This window comes from Aquarana catesbeiana, linkage group LG12 (genome assembly GCF_042186555.1).
Source record: "Aquarana catesbeiana isolate 2022-GZ linkage group LG12, ASM4218655v1, whole genome shotgun sequence".
In the NCBI taxonomy this organism is placed as follows: Eukaryota; Metazoa; Chordata; class Amphibia; order Anura; family Ranidae; genus Aquarana; species Aquarana catesbeiana.
In genome coordinates, this window is record NC_133335.1 from 42,665,408 (window position 1) to 42,683,622 (window position 18,215).

The 18,215-nt window shown below is 41.8% G+C and overlaps 1 protein-coding gene across 1 annotated transcript in view; it reads left to right on the forward strand.

The window, feature by feature from the left end:
* The first annotated feature begins 469 nt into the window (after nt 1-469).
* The window catches only part of LOC141114139 (sodium channel protein type 4 subunit alpha-like), a 210,110-nt gene continuing 192,364 nt past the window's right edge, over nt 470-18,215 (forward strand). The window contains exon 1 of the mRNA XM_073607645.1: nt 470-596. The gene's annotated coding sequence lies outside the window, so the exon portion shown is untranslated. The remainder of the gene's footprint in view (nt 597-18,215) is intronic.

Consider the following 18,215-nt stretch of genomic DNA (forward strand, 5'->3'; position numbering starts at 1 on the left):
ATGGCAGCGCATCAAAGCACATATGTCATGCTTTTTGATGTGCAAGCCATGGTCAATAGTTGTTAACTCTATCAACTCCAAGTTCTAAATTCAAAAGCTAATTGAAAACACGTGTAAAAATGCATGTCTGCGCACCAAGGAAATGCACGACAACTAGCCTTCTTAATGCTGCAAAAAAAAAAAATAATTAAAACCGCAGGCATAGTTCTTAATGGGCCCTTAAAGGTCCGATCATCACAATGAACTGTGTCTAAACTCTCCCAGCACTTAACTAGCCACAGGAACACATGGCTCAGAATGATAAGTGAAGACACACAACACAGATGTCCTCTGGGTCCTCACACGTGTACACGCAGCCCTTCTCCTAGCACATATTTGCATGTCATATCACTGGCCAAGTAGGGAATTAATGTCCGAAACCTGAGAGAGGCAAGTTTTACCTGAAGAGTTTGTTAGATGCTCAGATTTCAGGCGTGATCATCTGACATCAGCTGCAGCTGTCCTGTGAGGAGTCTCTGGCTGAGACTCACACACTCAGGAATAGTCTGAGCCACAAAACTTCTCTCCTTAAGGATTTCTCATGTCCATCTGACAAGGTAATTCCATTTTTTTTTTCTTTCACTCAGTTAATGCAGAAGCCTCTCCAGCCTGGAACAGATTATAGAAAAAGTATATATATATATATATATCTATCTACCATGTGATTGGATTAACCCTTTCTGGCTTTTAAAGTACCTCATTTTGGATCGGTGAGATTACCCGATATGTTTCGTATATGTTACATATAGGCAACCTGATATGTTCCATATATGTATGTCTGCAATGCATAGTGTTTTTATCGCTTGGTAGCATGGGATTAACCCATACTGACAAATGTCTTATTTGCAAGACACTGATTTCAGTTGCAAATGAAACAGTCGATGAATGGATGAATATTTCAAAATTTCAGAAGTCGGTGAGCTTTATATTGTCTGGTATTCCACTAAAGGCCTACCAAGTTTATAAAAAAAATTCTATATATTTTTTTTTATTTCAAATCACTCCCTATTTGAATATATTTAAATAGCTGATGATCATTTTATAAAATAAATTGTAACTGTAGCTTCTCTTTACTGTATTACTTCTATCAGTCCATTCTGTTGCTTTTCGATACATTAGCAGGCAGGTCAGGCAATGTTATAGCTGAGTATGCTGGTCTTGTTATAAGTTGTATTACACGGTTGATTTATATGTGTATCCAGGTTACATTGATCTATATATCCAATATATTCTACTTGTTACAGAGTTTTTAGAAAGCTCTACAAATGTTATCTAAATCAGAAAAAAAAAAAAAATCAGCAGAATATATTTAGCTTTGTATATGGTGACCTAATAAGACCGCAAAAGCCAAAATATTCTCCAATGTTGTGCACAGTCCTTGGAGGTGAGCTTGCAAGGAGAAAAAAAACTGGTAACAAGATGGCCATGGAAAATAAGTAATTGAACTTGTAGACCAGAGCCAAGATTTTGACATTAAAGGAACTGGACACGACAGGAATTGATTTATGGTGAAAAAGTGGGCGGCAGAATAGGCGTCAAGATGGGCGAGCCCGAAACTAATATTGTAAACAACTCTGTATGTATAAAACAAGCCCGTACTCCTATTTTATTCCTTGTGATTCCATTTGTAAAATGTCTACAGCAGTTAAGTAAGTTTATATCTTGTCTAATATTGTGGCCCTTCTGTTAGTTACATAAGGCAATGCATATATTGTTTGTTCTTCTTCAAGGAAAACTAGAGTTGCCACCTCATCCCTTTAAACCCGAAGAAATATGAATTACACAGGTTCTGAGGCTAATTTAATGCAGATAAGGCACCAAGTGATTTTAATTGCCACCTTAATCAGCCACAGAACCTGTGTAATTAATATTTGTTTGGTTTTAAAGGGATGAGGTGGAAACCCTATGGAAAATGCAAAGATTTTCATGATTGTGTAGCAAATCTTTAAGATCTAGAGCCACATTTAGTCTAGTTATTACGAGTGAGCCTTACATTAGATGTGCTGTCCTTAAAATCGACTCCTATATTTGGTAAAGCTGAATTCCGGTTTTCTTAAAAAAGTATTAAATGTGGGTGTCCCCTCCTGGTATGTTGGATATAATGCTTGTTTTGTGTAGAGGGGTCTAATTGAGAGTATTACCTTGGGTTTTGAAACCAAAAACACAAATGCAAAATATTGCAGCTTACCAGTCCTTTAATGTGGTGGCTGCATTTGTTTCCGTTTTTTAATTTTTTTTCCTTCTATTTTCATTTGGTGATCTGGCCAATGACACACTTCCTGTCTCAGGGTGTCTTCACTTTGGATGGAGGAGGGACACCTTTGGACCAGGGCCGGTGCTACCACTAGGCAAACTAGGCAGTTGCCTAGGGTGCCCTGCTGCCTAGGGTACCCAGCCACTGATGTTTCTACTCTCTTCTCTCTGCAGCAAGCAACTAAGTCTCAGCATCAGCAGCTAGCCGCCGCTCCATTTGCACATAGTGTCAGAGGCGCAGCGGCGGGTGAGCACTGTGCCTGTGTCCCGACTCCCGAATGAATGGAAGCAAGCAAACATTCATTGATGGGAACTGGTAGGCTGCATTGATGGGCGCTGGTGAGGCTGCATTTGATGGGCGCTGGTGAGGCTGCATTTGATGGGCGCTGGTGAGGCTGCATTTGATGGGCGCTTGTGAGGCTGCATTTGATGGGCGCTGGTGAGGCTGCATTGATGGGTGCTGGTGAGGCTGTATTTGATGGGCGCTGGTGAGGCTGCATTTGATGGGCGCTGGTGAGGCTGCATTTGATGGGCGCTGGTGAGGCTGCATTTGATGGGCGCTGGTGAGGCTGCATTTGATGGGCGCTGGTGAGGCTGCATTTGATGGGCACTGGTGAGGCTGCATTTGATGGGCGCTGGTGAGGCTGTATTTGATGGGCGCTGGTGAGGCTGTATTTGATGGGCGCTGGTGAGGCTGTATTTGATGGGCGCTGGTGAGGCTGTATTTGATGGGCGCTGGTGAGGCTGCATTTTGATGGGCGCTGGTGAGGCTGCATTTGATGGGCGCTGGTGAGGCTGCATTTGATGGGCGCTTCATTAAAAAGTGGGGTATACATGGGCAGGGCAAATGGGTTGGAGCCGGGAGGGGGGGCGGCAAAGGTTTTGCCTAGGGTGTCAAAAATCCTTGCACCAGCCCTGCTTTGGACAGCAGTATTGTCCAATGCTGAGGAGAGGGTAGTGTTAGATACCACCATCAGTTTTAGATGGACTTGACTAATGAATTAAGGCCTAACATCAACTAACACTTTTTAAGCAGTTACAGCAACAGTTTTTTTTTTTTCCTTTTGGGATATAGGTTTTACATAAAAGGATAAAAGTTGACCATTGTAAGCACCTCTGCTAGTGTTAAATGGTTTGTCTCAGCCCTCTGTCACTTTTGCTGGACAGCTTGGTATGTTAAAGGAAGGTAAAAAATAACAGAACTACTGGCCAGATCAACAGGTGAAAATAAGGAAAGAAAATTCTGAAAAAAGGAAACTAATGCAGCCACCACATCTAAGATTTGGTAAGCTGCAATATTTAAAAAATGTGTTTTGGGGTTTTAATACCAATTTAATGCCTGGTCCCATGACAGATAACCTTCGGGGCCATGGTCACGTAGAAAGTGGAGCCAATGGTTGTAGAGGAGAAGGGAGGTGACAAGACTGGAGATGAGGAGCAAATTCATGAAACCGATCTCCACTACTGGAACCAGCAGGGCAGAAACCTGCAAACCGTGGAGTAAAGTAAGTATTCCTCTCTATAAGCCCAGGTTCACACTGAGCTCCGGGAATGAAGCCGTGGGAGTTCATCTGAACTCACACGATTTCACTCCCGCGTGTAAGTCCCAATTTCAGCCGCGATTTCAGAGAAATCTGTGCCGGGTTCTGCACAGATGTAAATGTAAATCGCAGCCCGAAAGCCCAAAAAGTAGTACAGAAACTACTTTTTGAAATCAGTGCGCGCCGCAAATACAGCGTCGCACCGATTAGGACAGTGCCATTGCCGGCAATCCCTGCCGATCTGACATGCGATTTGACATGTAAAATCGTACCAATGTGAACCAGGGCTAAGGCCTCATTTACATGGAGGGTCACTGTTGAGAATCGGGGTTTTTTGCAGGTGGAGAAACTAGCCCAAAGCATGTTAAGTGCAAACAGCCACGACCAGCAGCAGAGCAGACAGATTTGTGTCTTGTACAAATCAAAGGCCAGCGCCAACACTGTTTGCAAGTAACTGCTCATATCAGCAGCAACATGTGAATAGGGCTTCTGACAGGCCCTGGATGCAGATAGTTTGTCCAGACACACCTAATCAGCTAGTTTGTATGCAGATGTAGCATTGAGTGTTACTGCATCTGAATTTGGATTTTAGCGCCTTGTTGCCCTTTGCTCCCAAGGCAGCCCATATGTTCATCACTTTTTTTTGTCCAACCAATACATACAATCGATGAGGATGAGGGAATTCTCCTGTAGTGCTATGGTGTTCTGATGGCGGGGGAGCCTTCCCCGTTGTCAGAATATGATGATCGGTGCTGCTGGCTATAGTCGCGTCACTGATCGATCAGAAAAACCCGACAGGCGTGTTGTACAGAAGTCAAGCAATAGATCGACTTCTGTACAACCAGGGTGAATATACATGGATTGAAATTTGGCTGGTCCCTGCTGAACCAGCTGAATTTTGATCCATGTATCTTTTCTTAAGACTAAAACGTTACATCCTACATATATTGGAGGTCAATCACATTTAAATTTTTTAGGGCGGCCTGGAGTTGAGTTTTAAAGTAGTGTTTATGTACTTCATTATAGGGAAAATCAATTATAAAGGGGTCATCACTTCCATCTTATCCTGTTCTGCTTTCAAATGCAGAGGCTTTTGCATGCACAGGGAAGTTACTTGGTCATGGCACTTACTGCATGAAGGGACTGTACATTGAGCTATGCATGTGCAGCTTAGTGTACAGTTACAAAAAATTGCCATCAGCCTGCAAAGAGCCATTTATGGCCCAAAGAGACATACAGAATCTCTTCTTCCATAAAAAGCTACCTGTTATGCCCTGTACACACGGTCGGACATTGATCGGACATTCCGACAACAAAATCCATGGATTTTTTCCGACGGATGTTGGCTCAAACTTGTCTTGCATACACACGGTCACAAAAAGTTGTCGGAAAATCCGATCATTCTGAACGTGGTGACGTAAAACACGTACGTCAGGACTATAAACGGGGCAGTAGCCAATAGCTTTAGTCTCTTAATTTATTCTGAGCATGCATGGCACTTTGTGTGTCGGATTTGTGTACACACGATCGGAATTTCCGACAATGGATTTTGTTGTCGGAAAATTTTATAGCAAGCTCTCAAACTTTGTGTGTCGGAAATTCCGATGGAAAATGTGTGATGGAGCCTACACACGGTCGGAATTTCCGACAACAAGGTCCTATCACACATTTTCCATCAGAAAATCCGACCGTGTGTACGGGGCATTAGTATTAACTCAATTCTTGAGAAAAAAAACTATTCCCCTCTCCATCAGCAGCCGTGTGCCTGGCTCAAGCTGAAGGGGAGACTCTTCTACCTAGAAAAGTTGACTGTGGATGAAGTATTCCTTGGGCTTTTGCTCTTAATTCAATGATCCTTAGTCCCACATTGACCCTGTGGCGTAACACGTAGGGGAAGGGCAACTGACGTCACAACACTCAGAGTGCGATTGAGGATGGTAATACACACTGCAAACCTGTATTATTGATCTGGATACTGGCATTTTATCAGTTTATGCTGTTATTAGTGTGGTGCACTGTAAGCACCTGTTTAATGTGAGTAGTATTATAAGGGAATTTTATCTAATGATATCAGCACTATTGTTGGCAATTTCTTTTTTTCCCCATGGGCATGGCTGTTCCTAACGTGTTATGAGGAAACCAACACACAGTGGCAGCATGGGGGAAGAAGGAGAGTTTGAGGAATTTACCCATTGAGTCCTGGAAGGATAAAAGCGTTATTTGACTATACTTAGTTGTAAGGTCATACGCTGCCAGGTGAGAGCACATCTGGTGGAGAGGATCACAGCTATTATTGGATTAAGAGCACTGCATGGGGTTGTAAAGAGAAGACATACAGTGGATATAAAAAGTCTACACACCCCTGTTAAAATGTCAGGTTTCTGTGATGTAAAAAAACGAGACAAAGACAAATAATTTCAGAACTTTTTCCACCTTTAATGTGACCTATAAACTGTACAGCTCAGTTGAGCCATTCCAAATAGTTAATGTTCTTCTGGTGAAGCCATTCCTTTGTTGATTTGGATTTATGCTTTGGGTCATTGTCATGCTGAAAGATGAAGTTCCTCTTCATGTTCAGCTTTCTAGCAGAACCTGGAAGGTTTTGTGCCAATATTGACTGGTATTTGGAACTGTGAGATGAGTGAGGGGAAGATGGCCCCCACCCATCTCCATACAATTGCTGGGCGGAAGCGACGTCAAAACGTTACTTCCGCTCACAGCTCTTAAAGGGACATTTTTTTAAATATTTTTTTTTAAATGACAAATTTTTATTTTTTTATTTTTTTTATTGCATTTTAGTCTAAATATGAGATCTGAGGTCTTTTTGACCCCAGATCTCATATTTAAGAGGTCCTGTCATGCTTTTTTTCTATTACAAGGGATGTTTACATTCCTTGTAATAGGAATAAAAGTGACAATTTTTTTTTTTTTAAAAACAGTGTAAAAATAAAAAATAAAAGGTAAAATAAATAATTAAAACATTTTTTTAAACGCGCCCCGTCCTGACGAGCTTGCACGCAGAACCGAACGCATACGTGAGTAGCGCCCGCATATGAAAACGGTGTTCAAACCACACATGTGAGGTATCGCCGCGATCGGTAGAGCGAGAGCAATAATTCTATCCCTAGACCTCCTCTGTAACTTAAAACATGCAACCTGTAGAATTTTTTAAACGTCGCCTATGGAGATTTTTTAGGGTAAAAGTTTGTCGCCATTCAACAAGCGGGTGCAATTTTGAAGCGTGACACGTTGGATATCAGTTTACTCGTCGCAACATTATCTTTCACAATATAGAAAAAAATTGGGCTAACTTTACTTTTGTCTTATTTTTTAATTCAAAAAAGTGTATTTTTTCCAAAAAAAAGTGCGCTTGTAAGACCGATGCGCAAATAGGGTGTGACAGAAAGTATTGCAACGACCGCCATTTTATTCTCTAGGGTGTTAGAAAAAAAATGTATAATGTTTGGGGGTTCTAAGTAATTTTCTACCAAAAAATCTGTTTTTAACTTGTAAACAACAAATCTCAGAAAGAGGCTCGGTCTTTAAGTGGTTAAGGAAACATTTAATGTAATTATTGGTGATATATGCACAAAATGTTTTAGGAGTTATATGATGTATATGTTATACTAGGTTGAACGAATAAGAACACTTCAGGGAGGATAGCGCAGCACAATATAGTTTTTGTATGAGAAAAAAAACAATCCCTTCCTGGTGATCAATGAACACCGCAGGGATTTTGTATCAGATTCCTACCTTTTTCGGTTTGGAACTGTTGTTTGTTTCACAAAGTCCTCCGCAACCTGAAAATGAATGAGGGGGGGTGGGGGCCGCCTGGTTCATTATAATCACCTGGTACACTCTCATTGTTCTAGTGAGAAAAGCTGCAGTGTCTGCAACCCTTTAGATTTAGAGTATAGCCCAAGCTATTTGGCGATATGTCTCCTATGGATCACAGGAGTGCAGTTGATTTTGCACTTCTGTCACCCTTTTTCAGCGGACAGTGGGCTAAAGCCCATTGTTGGCTGATGTCACTCAACTGGTTCAGACTCGGGAAAGATCCCGACTGTATGCCTGGACTGGCAGCTGGCTCAGCCTATCATCATGCCTCTGAGACCCTGAGCCAGCCCCTCCCACCCCTCCACATCCTAGCGCTCCAATGAGCACTGGAGGGGCAGAGCAGAGAGCAGGTGAATGGCAGTCACCGCTCTCTGCTCAGAGCGGAGGGGGAGAACTGAGCGATCAGTGGCGTTTAATCGCTCAGTTCTTGGGGTAGAGCTGGTGGGGGACAACTGCAGATGGGATCAGTGTTGCAGCCATCTAGTGTGTGCGATTTTTATTTATTTTTTTGGTATTCCCGAACTTCTCTTTTAACCCTTGAGGATTATCTCACCAAAGCTCATATTCCTATTGCAGAGGGTGCGTAAAATATGGCTTGTGTCTTAGTGCAGACTTCTGGAAAAATTAGCGAGCCAATCACACAAACAGGATATAACATTTATTGGGCATTCTGTACTATCACGGTGTACAAAGCGCATCCATGTTGCTATATTGCATTAAATTTTACATAAAATTAGAGATTGAAAAAGAAAGGTAAATTTTGAAACATTAAATTACAACATGACTTGCGTAGCAATTGTATATGCTATTTTTTTATTTGCTATATATATTTTCCAAAATAGTAGAGTTACTCTTTAAGTTCTGCTTTAAAGTGTGTACCCCTTTTATAAAGTCATTGTTTACCAAGTACTCCCTAGTGAAGTGTACCTTATCTCCTGTACACATAACTTATACATGTGCACATCCTTATTTTCTGTAACTAGATTCCACAAAAAATGTCTTGTGCTTTTAGATAACATAAATATAAAGTTACTTATATGAGACATTTTTATACAGTACATGGTTTACCATTTGTTTAAAAGAATTCAATATCAATAGAATAAATTCAGGTTTTTTTTTCCAGCACAGCTATCTCCTAAACATGTCTGAAGTATTCTCAGAGGAATACTATATGTGCCACTGGTTGACAATCTGTATGTTAAAGTGATATGCGTCTTAAAGGGTCCCATAGTATAACAAAAATTGGCAGCCCTTTCTGTTACAAAATACATTGTTTATTGTTAAGTGTTATGTACATGGCGGAAAAATAAATTGTTTCTAAATGTATCCTCTCCTTCCATAGTTTGTTAGCGCTGAATAGGTCTAGACTAGGATGAAAATGGTGTCAGAGTTTTCCTGTAATCCTGGTTAAGATAAATCAATAAGCATTATGCAATAAAAAGGGTACAGGCATACCCCACTTCTATGTACACAATGGGACGAGAGCATGTATGTAAAACGAAACTGTACTTAAAGTGAAGCAATATCTTTTTTCAATTCTCAATGCATGTACTGCATTGCAATAGTCATTTACAATTATAACTGATTTTTTTTTTTTTTTTTGAAAGCCTATGGCGTGCATAACACACCCCAAAAAAACTTCACCCGGTGCATAAAAAATGTGCACACACATAAAGAGTGAACACAAAAAAGTGCAGACGGGTACACAAGACGTGCCAATTCCCTGATCCCCCGGGGCGTTAGGCTCCAGACGGGGACAAAGGTACTTTACAATGGTCTGTCTGGCCGAAACCAGACAGACCCCGTTCTCTGGAAGGTCTGCCGAAACAGACCCACCCAAGTACTAGGCAGGGCTCCCCCGAAGGGAGACCCCGTGGGTTAGGGTGGACGAAGCCAAAAGGCCATGTCTACCCCTTCCCAAGACTTTCAGGGCTGGCCCGAAGACCCGCCTTTACTCGTCAATTATAATTATAAATTAAATAATTTAATAATAAATAATAATAATTTAAATATTAAAATAATTATATAATTACAATTATAACTGATTACCTAGGCGAGCTGGCCGACCCCAAAATCAGACATGTTGTAGTCCTGGGTCCCCTCTCAGTGCTCCCCAAGTTTGGTTTTCCTGTCACTTATGGTTTGGGAGCAGTGCCATGTCAAGCTGACCAAGATTTCCCATAAACAGCAATGTTAAATGTTAAAAACTGGGAGCAGTGCCATGTCAAGCTGACCAAGGGATAGAAAAGTAGAACTTCCCCTTTTGGGTGAGGCTTCAGGTGCTGCATCTTTGGGGCAGTTTTTCAAAAGCACACAAAAAAGGTACAGTACCTTCCATTATAAGTCAATGGAAATGCATCAAAAGAGCATCGGGTGAAAGAGCCCTTAGTGTGGGATATATAAATATATATATATAATTGAAATTTAGAGGACCTGCACACACTATGTAGTTGCGGTAATGTGTGGCAGCACATTTTATGTGCATTGGTGTGATGCAGTACCACTTATTGGAACGGCATCCCAATGCACCTTGCAATGGATGTGCATTTCAGTGCAGCAGCAATGCACTAGAAGTGCATGTGGCTGTGTTGACCAATGAGAGCTTGCCATTGAGAGCATTATAATGGATACTAATTACTGGGGTTTGTTTTGCGGTGTACAAGGTGCAGACTTACACCTGCAGTACTGGGCCTCACCTCCACTATGTGTAGTTAGGTCCAGAGGGTTGGTCAAGATATCTTGGGTTAGTTCACCTTCATATTTTTTGTAAAAAGGGGAACTTATCCTTAAAATTATTGGTATACAGAGCTGGGAATCATTTCTTACCTGCAAACCCAATAAAGGATGTATTTTAGCCACATTGCTAATTTTAAGACTGGGTCTAGTTTTAAGTCTAAGATAGGGTGACCATAGACATTCCTAAAGAGACCTATTTATGGTCAACTTTGGTGTTATAAATTTTGGTCTGCATGGAAAAAGAAGAAAGCTCCATAAAGACCCAGAGTTCACTGGATAAATAGTATCTCTAAGCTGCTCTTGGAAACACAGGAGTATCTTTGGTCTCTAGCCAGTTTTAGGAAGATCTGTTCTGTGTTCTGTGGAAAAGGAGGGGGTGAGGGGAATGTCTAATACCCATATACTTTTCCACAAAAAATAATCATCCTTTAAAATATATCATAATTCTAACTGTCAGAATCAAAGGCACTGCTCATGAAGGGTTACTTGTGACATGAACACTGTTTCATAGAAGGCTAAACTTGGACTGACTGGAAAATAACTGGAAATACAAGGGACTAAATAACCTCTCTCGGGAAGAGAAGAAAGCACTGAGGGAACTTGAGGCAGCCCCTGGCATTGTTATCAAGGGCAGTGATAAGGGAGGTAATGTAGTCCTTCTCACCGAGGACCAATATGAGAATGAAGTAAAGAGATTACTTGCTGATGGATCTACTTACCGAAAGCTTCACTCCAGTCCTATTACTGCCATTGTCAATGCCCTTAATTATCTACTAAGTCTCGGCTTGGAAGAAAAACTGATCACCAAGAAAGAGTTTAACTATTTGCGGATTCAACAGTTCAACACCCCAACATTCTACATCATACCTAAGCTCCACAAGTCCCAGCAGAACCCACCCGGCAGACCCATAGTGTCTGCTGTCAACGGCCCCTTGAGAAAGTTGGTAAATTTATTGATGCACTTATCAAGGAATTGGTACATTACTTGCCCTCATATGTGCAGGATACAAGGGATGTATTGTTGCAACTGGACGCTATGGCTATGCCGGCGGGAGCCCTCCTAGTAGGGATTGATGTGGAATCGTTATACACGTCAATACCTCACCTTTGAGGACTTAGAGCAGTCCAATTCTTTCTTGAGAGGAAATTCCCACTTCTTGGACAGCAGAATGAATTTATAGGTGAGATTCTCACCTTTTTATTGAAACATAACTGCTTCTAATTCTTGGGAACCTACTATCAACAAATTAGGGGGACCTCCATGGAAGCCCCCTGGGCCCCCTCATATGCATGCCTTCATCTGGGCATGTGGAAGGAGGAGTTGGTATATCCGTCGTCAATGTACCTTGGCCACAGTCGCATGTGGCTGAGGTACATTGACGACGTCCTCGTGATCTGGGACGGCTCTGAACAGGAGCTGCTGCAGTTCATGAATGAGCTCAACACTAATGACCGCAATATTAAACTCACTTTCACTGCTCATCCTCACACCCTTTCCTTCCTCGATTTAACTATAGAAGTGGAAAATGGCCTGATTAATACTAAGACCCACAGGAAGTCTACAGCAGCCAATACCCTCCTTCAGGCATCTAGCGACCACCCCAAATCTCTGATTAAGGCAATACCAGTGGGCTAGTTTCTTAGAACCCGAAGAAACTGTTCTAACCAACAGGACTTTATTGCCGAAGCTAGGGATCTTTACGATAGATTCAGAGAAAGAGGTTATTCCCATTCCTGCATTAGGAAGGCCAAAAAGAGGGCGATTCAGACAGATCGTCAAAAACTCCTTACAAAAAAAGATTCTAAACTCCTGAATGAGACACAGGGATCTATAAGGATTATTACCAAATTTGGTGCCCACTGGGACCAAGTTAAGGCAATACTGAGCCAACATTGGCATATCTTGTCTGAATCACCCACTTTGGGTAAGATTGTAGGTGCATGGCCCCTCCTGACTGCACATCGTTCCAGGAACCTAAGAGACAGCCTTATTAATTCAGAGTATAAGAGATCACCTACCCCCAACTGGCTTACTCAACTCCCACCTCTGAAGGGTATGTTTAGATGCGGCCGATGCTCGGTCTGCAGGTACGTTGAACGCACGGACATGTTCACCGATTCTGATGGTAAAATTCACAATTTCATCAACTGTAATACCACTAGAGTAATCTATATGCTTACTTGCCCTTGTGAGAAGCATTATTTTGGCAAGACCAAGAGGCAACTCAAGGTCAGAATCAGTGAACATGTCCAAAGCATTCTCAGTAAGGACGATGAGCGCCCCATCCCCCTACATTTCATCCAATTTCACGGTGGGAACCCCGCTGGACTTACTTTCAAGGGCATTTACAGGCTGATTCTCCCCCAAAGAAGGGGCAACTTCGATAGAATCCTTTGCCAGAAGGAGAAAATGTGGATATATAATATTAATAGTATGTACCCCCCGTGGGTTAAACAACGAATGCAACCTCTCTGTATTCCTTACTCCTTAAACCTCATTGGTCATGAGGGGACTCTCACTCTGGCCGGTAGCCTTCATCCTATGTCTTGTCAGTAATTTTTTGTTTTTGTGTTTGTTTTGTTTCGATCTTTTATTTTGTGTTCATTTATTCAAGTCTGTCTTTCTCTTCTCCTTTTTTCTTTTTCTTTCTTTTACCTTTTTTCTGTTTTTTTCATTTGCTATTTTAATTTTTTCTGCGGATGTATGCACCCACGGATCTGGCCCGTTACCTGTGTACCGTGTTTTGTTTATGTGTATGGCTGTCAGTTAGTTACGCCGTTGCAGAGACAACCAAAACATCGAGGCACTTACATAGTTCCACGTCTGTGCTATATAAGATAATGGTCTCGGCCACTGCGCATGCTCTGAGGAAATCCGAGTGACGGATGAAACGTGTCAGCATGACTCCATCACACTTCCCATAGCGTTCCTATAGACTCTCAGACCCACCCACCAGCCCTGGAGTCCCAGCCTGTAACCCACAAGGCCGTTCGAATTAACCCGGGAACGGAACGAGGGGAGGACTGAACGTACGTGAATGCCCTGCACCACCTACTGCATTCCCCTGGGCTAACCTTTTTGCTTCCCGAACACCATCATTGGGACTGCATTGCTGATTACCCGGAGGAGGACGGAAGAAAGCCTAATCAGTCAGCCGGAGGCGGCGTGAGCTACAATTTGGCTTCTTGATGTGAATTGGCGTATTATAGTGTCTACATTGGGTGAGATCTTACCTGTTTGTATCCCTAGTACGGGACTGTTATCTCTATTTGTAAGCTGTATCTCACTCCTCAGCACTAACGATTCACTAAGCCAGCCACACTGCTCAGCCCGATCCAACCCTCCACAGCTCACCGCAATCCATACTCAGGAACCCCCCCTCCCTGCTATCAGCGCCCCGGGGCATTGAATGCTTAGGGTGGACTTTACTGACAAGGACTGTAGTGTCCAATGCCCAAGCTACTAGTGGGTCATCACTAGATTCCTCCATCCTCCCCCGCTCAATTCTGTCCCCACACTCATTAAGGACGTGATTCCCAGGGTGGTCGCATAACTATCCACCCCCCCTTCCATCTACTACCAGCTGTTACTCTGCAACTTATCAGGACTATCAGCTCATAACCAGATGAAACATCATAGCAATCATCTTGCATTTATTCATAGGAGGTGTGCATGGTATATGTGAGTGGTGGCCATCTGTGTCTGTTTGTGACAACGTTGTCATTTTTATATTGGTGGTGGTACCTGTTTTAAACAGTACATTTTTTGATTGGTGTTTATAGTGATTTTTCAATAAATAGTATTTATATATATCTGACCATTGCCTGTTCCTCATTGATGAATTACTTTTTTCTCCCTCCTTCCCTTGTGATAAACTTGGACTGATCAGGATGTACAGTATTTTTCTGATTTGATACTGATAATGATATCTGGGTTCAAAGGACTAACAATTTCTATTTTGTACCTTGACAAACTAATCATATGATCTGGGTTGGGAAGAATGAAGGAGTCATTGTCCCAAAAATAAAACTTTTGAGATAAGGAGCTATAGTGGGGAGATCTCACTTTTGGAGTGCTCAAGAGGAGTGACAACACAGTGGGTGGCTTAGTCCATCACCCCTCATCTATGGGTGGAATACATCTTTTTGGGTTACCTATTGTTTTTATTTAGGTATCAAAATACAGTTAGCTCAATCTAGAGGCAAACGAGCAATTCAAAGTGGAACTCCAGGAAAATAGCTAATTACACAAATAAGTTGTAAAATACATAAAAGTGAGGGGTTCTACCTACCAAGAGATTTGTATTTCTGTCCGTTCAGTTATACAGCTTTACAAGACAGCACAACTCTGGCTGGGCAGGAGACCTGATTTTGACAGTAGTAACACTTATGCCGTGTACACACGGGCGGACTTTTCAGCATGAAATGTCCGACAGTCTTTCCGACGGACTTTCGACGGACGACCGGACTTTCCCACACACGAACGGACTAAAGTCGGTTTGAAAGTCTGTTGGTATGAACATGATGACATACAAAGGGACTAGAATGAGGAAGTTCCTAGCCAGTAGTCAATAGCTGCCCTTGCATCCTTCTTTGTCCGTTGGACTAGCATACAGACGAACAGATTTTTCGACCGTACTCAAGTCCGTCGGAAAGATTTGAAAGATGTTCCAAATCTAAAGTCCGTCTGATTTTCAACAGAAAAAGTCCGCTGAAGGTCCGATGAAGCCCACACACGGTCGGATTCTCCGACAGATTTGTTTCGTCGGACCAGTCCGGTCGAAAAGTCCGCCCATGTGTACACGGCATTAGGGTTCGTTTACATCTGCCTCGGCTTTTTACAGAGTGGTGCAGGCATAGCTAACAGCCATTTAGGAGGTGATTCTGCCACCTTCTGAATGCTTGTGTTTTTTCTACAGTTGAACTGTCCAGCATCCAGCATTGAACTTGAATGGGCCTCGATCTGTGGTGGTTAGGGATGAGTCGAACACCCCCCCGGTTCGGTTCACAGCAGAACATGCGAACAGGCAAAAAATGTGTGCGAACACCATTAAAGTGTATAGGACGCGAACGTGAAAAAACAAAAGTGCTAATTTTAAAGGCTTATATGCAAGTTATTGCCATAAAAAGTGTTTGGGGACCCAGGTCCTGCCCCAGGGGACATGTATCAATGTAAAAAAAAGTTTTCAAAACAGCCTTTTTTTAGGAGCAGTGATTTTAATAATGCTTAACCACTTCAGCCCCGGAAGGATTTACCCCCTTCCTGACCAGAGCACTTTTTACAATTTGGCACTGCGTCGCTTTAACTGCTAATTGCGCGGTCATGCAATGCTGTAACCAAACGAAATTTGCGTCCTTTTCTTCCCACAAATAGAGCTTTCTTTTGATGGTATTTGATCACCTCTGCCGTTTTTATTTTTTGCGCTATACACGGAAAAAGACCGAAAATTTTGAAAAAAAATGATATTTTCTACTTTTTGTTCTAAAAAAAATCCAATAAACTCAATTTTAGTCATACATTTAGGCCAAAATGTATTTGGCCACATGTCTTTGGTAAAAAAAATGTCAATAAGTGTATATTTATTGGTTTGCGCAAAAGTTATAGCGCCTACAAACTAGGGTACATTTTCTGGAATTTACACAGTCTTTAATTTATGACTGCCTATGTCATTTCTTGAGGTGCTAAAATGACAGGGCAGTACAAAACCCCCACAAATGACCCCATTTTGGAAAGTAGACACCCCAAGGAAATTGCTGAGAGGCATGTTGAGCCCATTGAATATTCATTTTTTTTGTCCCAAGTGATTGAATAATGAAAAAAAAAAAAAAAAAATTACAAAAAGTTGTCACTAAATGATATATTGCTCACACAGGCCATGGGCCTATGTGGAATTGCACCCCAAAATACATTTAGCTGCTTCTCCTAAGTATGGGGATACCACATGTGTGGGACTTTTTGGGAGCCTAGCCGCATACGGGGCCCCGAAAACCAATCACTGCCTTCAGGATTTCTAAGGGCGTACATTTTTGATTTTACTCCTCACTACCTATCACAGTTTTGAAGGCCATAAAATGCCCAGATGGCACAAACCCCCCCAAATGACCCCATTTTGGAAAGTAGACACCCCAAGCTATTTGCTGAGAGGCATGTTGAGTCCATGGAATATTTTATATTTTGACACAAGTTGCGGGAAAGTGACAATTTATTTATTTTTTTTTTTTTTTTTGCACAAAGTTGTCACTAAATGATATATTGCTCACACAGGTCATGGGCATATGTGGAATTGCACCCCAAAATACATTCTGCTGCTTCTCTTGAGTACGGGGATACCACATGTGTGGGACTTTTTAGGAGCCTAGCCGCGTACGGGACCCCGAAAACCAATCACCGCCTTCAGGATTTCTAAGGGTGTACATTTTTGATTTCACTCTTCACTGCCTATCACAGTTTCGGAGGCCATGGAATGCCCAGGTGGCACAAAACCCCCCCAAATGACCCCATTTTGGAAAGTAGACACCCCAAGCTATTTGCTGAGAGGCATGGTGAGTATTTTGCAGCTCTCATTTGTTTTTGAAAATGAAGAAAGACAAAAAAAAAAATTTTTTTTTTCTTTTTTTAATTTTCAAAACTTTGTGACAAAAAGTGAGGTCTGCAAAATACTCACTATACCTCTCAGCAAATAGCTTGGGGTGTCTACTTTCCAAAATGGGGTCATTTGGGGGGGGGTTTGTGCCACCTGGGCATTCCATGGCCTCCGAGACTGTGATAGGCAGTGAAGAGTGAAATCAAAAATTTATGCCCTTAGAAAGCCTGAAGGCGGTGCTTGGTTTTCGGGGTCCCATACGTGGCTAGGCTCCCAAAAAGTCTCACACATGTGGTATCCCCGTACTCAGGAGAAGCAACAGAATGTATTTTGGGGTGTAATTTCACATATTCCCATGGCATGTTTGAGCAATATATCATTTAGTGACAACTTTGTGCAAAAAAAAAAAAAAAAATAATAATAATTTGTCTCTTTCCCGCAACTTGTGTCACAATATAAAATATTCCATGGACTCGACATGCCTCTCAGCAAATAGCTTGGGGTGTCTACTTTCCAAAATGGGGTCATTTGGGGGGGTTTGAACTGTCCTGGCATTTTATGCACAACATTTAGAAGCTTATGTCACACATCACCCACTCTTCTAACCACTTGAAGACAAAGCCCTTTCTGACACTTTTTGATTACATGAAAAAATTATTTTTTTTTGCAAGAAAATTACTTTGAACCCCCACACATTATATATTTTTTTAAAGCAAATGCCCTACAGATTAAAATGGTGGGTGTTTAATTTTTTTTTTCACACAGTATTTGCGCAGCGATTTTTCAAACGCATTTTTTGGGGAAAAAACACACTTTTTTACATTTTAATGCACTAAAACACACTATATTGCCCAAATGTTTGATGAAATAAAAAAGATGATCTTAGGCCGAGTACATGGATACCAAACATGACATGCTTTACAATTGCGCACAAACGTGCAGTGACAACAAAATAAATACATTTTTAAAAGCCTTTAAAAGCCTTTACAGGTTACCACTTTAGATTTACAGAGGAGGTCTACTGCTAAAATTACTGCCCTCTATCTGACCGTCGCGGTGATACCTCACATGCATGGTGCAATTGCTGTTTACATTTGACGCCAGACCGACGCTTGCGTTCGCCTTAGCGCAAGAGCAGGGGGGACAGGGGTGTTTTTTTTTTTTTTTTTTTTTTTTTCTTTATTATTTTTTTGCTTTTTTATCTTATTTTAAAACTGTTCCTTTC